Source organism: Aulonocara stuartgranti, assembly GCF_965226115.1.
Source record: "Aulonocara stuartgranti genome assembly, chromosome: 7".
Lineage (NCBI taxonomy): Eukaryota > Metazoa > Chordata > Actinopteri > Cichliformes > Cichlidae > Aulonocara > Aulonocara stuartgranti.
In genome coordinates, this window is record NC_138945.1 from 69,172,501 (window position 1) to 69,175,815 (window position 3,315).

Consider the following 3,315-nt stretch of genomic DNA (forward strand, 5'->3'; position numbering starts at 1 on the left):
CAGAGAGGACGTTCCTCCCAAATGCTGTCCGTCTGTGGGGTATAAACACGTCTCCTCGGATTGTAGCTCGAGTGGTCCTGTCTGAGCTTTCTTTATGCCTAATGAACTGCTTTAGTGGTGGTGGAGCAAGAGAGTGTAAGACTTTATATATTAAACTCACTCTTTTAAGTTTCACTAAGTTATTGAAGTTCAGTAATTTATGTTTTTTTAACACATGACAGTGGTGGGAGGTCGGTTTTTTGTCAAGTAGTTTTAAACTTCTTTTATAAATGTTTTCAATAGTTTTAAGTGTTGTTGGACAAGCAAGTGACCAGGACGTCAAACAATAGTCCATATGAGAGATGATCATTGAGTAAAAATAAGTTTTTGCAACATTCATATTTAAATTATTACGTATATGATTAAAATTTCGATTATTAAATTTAAGTACCTGGGACACTTTATTTATGTGACTCTTGAAGGATAATGTTGGGTCTAGAATGACCCCAAGATATTTAAATTCTGGAGCTAATTCAAGCTCTGCTCCATCCAGGAATATGTTTGACTGCTTCAAGTTTCAGGGGCGTTTTGAAAAATACATACTGACAGTTTTTGAGGTGTTCAACATTAGGCATGAGTCCTCCGGCCAGCTATACATTAATGCTAAAGCAGCTGTAAGATCTTTTGCCACCTGCTGGACACTATTTGCTTGCGTATATATAACTGCATCATCTGCATACATTTGAGTAAATATATTTGGACAGACTTCAGGTAAGTTATTGATAAAAAGAGAGAACAATAAGGGCCCAAGAACAGATCCTTGAGGAACCCCTGTATCACAGTCTAAATATAGAGATTTAACCCCATCCAACACCACACACTGTTTCCTGTGTGAGAGATATGAGGCAAACCACTGAAGAGCCTGACTGGAGATATTAAACCGAGTCAATCTGGACAACAATATCTGATGGTTTACAGAGTCGAAAGCCTTCCTCAGATCTAAAAATACAGCTCCAACACAGGGACTCTTGTCCAGCAAGCTCTTCAAGTTCTCCACTAACATACACAGGGCAGTATCTGTGGAGTGATGTGCCCGAAAGCCAAACTGCAATGGATGTAATGAGGGTTGGGTGTTTTCTAGGTGAGCAGTGAGGAGTTTAACCACCCACTTCTCAGCTATTTTAGATACGACCGGGAGTATGCTTATGGGGCGATAATTAGCCATGTCAGTCTTCACACCTGCTTTGAAAATTGGTGTAACTGCAGCAATTTTCCAATCTGTTGGAACAATGGAGTGTTTGAAAGACATATTCAAAACATGAGTTGTTGGACGTACGAGCAGATCCATATGTTCCTTTAGGAAGTTTGTGTTAATACCATATACATCAAGTGCTTTTGATTGTTTTAAACCTGTAATTAGTTTAGCAACTTCAGTGTCTGAAATATGAGTGATGGTGAACAAATTTTGACCAACATCATTCACATTATCAGAGCATATGACTGAGTCAAAGCTCTGACTGATCTCCTTAACAGATGAAATAAAGAAAGTGTTTAAGTTACTGGCAATAGATAGAGGCTCTCTAACAATAGAGTTATTTACATAAAGTTCAATTGTGTTTTTACTTTTGTTTGAATGACGGCCAAGTAATTTATTTAAGTGTTGCCAGATAATTTTACCATTACCTTTGGCTCTTTCAATTATATTTATAAAAAATTTTGCTTTGGCCCGTCTCAAACTTCTTGTTACTTTATTCCGCATTGAAGTAAATCTCTGTCTATCCAGAGTTAGACCTGTTTTCAGGAACTGCTTTAGTAATTGATCTCTTGTTTTCATTAAATTCTTGCACTCTTTGTTTAACCAGGACAAATTAGATGTTGTCTTTATTTTTTGTCGACCTCTAATGGAGTATGTTGATATAACATCCTTGACACTGTCAGTGAAGTGACTGCTGCAGAATTGTGGATCATCACTACACAATAAAGGCTCCCAGTTAACTGATGCTAATGCTTCTGCTACATTTTGTCGCTGACTTCTTGGTATGAATTCATAAAAGGATCTCCTATTAGATGAACTTTGAAAGTCATTCTTAACCCGTGATTTTATAAGTTTTCTAGAAAATAATATAAAATTGTGGTCTGAAATACCAGTGATAAAATTATAAGATTTAATAATTCGCTCGGGCTTATTACTGAAAACCAGATCTATTTTAGTTTTAGAGTGTCTTGTTATTCTTGTGGGTTGTTCAATGTGTTGAGTCTCCATTATGTCCTTGAGTGTTTTTCTGTCCTTTTCACAGTCCCAGTTGACATTAAAATCTCCCATTACAATTATTTCATTAGACTTATTATTTATAGCATGATATTTAAGTAATATCTGTAGTTGTTCATAAAAAATATTCTTTGCTGAAGGAGGGCGATATAAACAGATCAACGTAAATGACATTTCTGGGGAAAGAGTGATTTTAACAGAAATATGTTCTATTTCGACATCTATTGGTGAACTAAGTAAAGAGCAATCCAGGTGTTTCTTTACATACACAAGTATTCCTCCTCCTCTTGTTCCAATTCTATCCCTTCTGAATACTGTGTACTCTGGAAAGACAACCGCAGACTCAGGAGAAGAACTTGTGAGCCAAGATTCAGAGATACCCAAAATAGAAATATTGGAATTGCTTAGAATATGTTCCAGTTGCTCATGCTTTGGTAACATACTGCGAATGTTAATGTGTCCACATAGAAGCCCCTTTGGTTTATTTTTAGTGTCCCAGATTACTTTAGCCTGATTAAATGTCTTGCAGATCTTTGTTCCTCTGTAAATTTTAATAGCAGGATTTCTTGTCCTTTTGTTGACAATACTATGAGCATTTAATGATGAGAAACCCTTTACCGGAGACTGTAGTTTGGGTACAGCAGGTGGGGGCCCAGGCAGCTGAGATGGGGGCCCAGGCAGCCGAGGTGGAGACCCAGACAGCCTAGGTGGAGGTCCGAGCAGCTGAGGTGGAAGCCCAGCTAGCTGAGGTGGAGGCCCAGGCAGCTGAGGTGGAGGCCCAGTCAGCTGAAATGGAGGCCCAGGAAGCTGAAATGCAGGCCCAGGCAGCTGAAATGCAGGCCCAGGCAGCTGAGGTGTAAGCCCAGGCAGCCGAGGTGGAGGCCCAGGCAGCTGAAGTGTAAGCCCTGGCAGCCGAGGTGGAGGCCCGAGTAACTGAGGTGAAAGCCCAGCTAGCTGAAATGGAGGCCCAGGCAGCTGAAATGGAGGCCCAGGCAGGCCTAGGCTAACTAGGCTAATTAGTTGTAGCCAGTCCAAATCACTGATGTTTGAATTAGGTCCAGGATTTA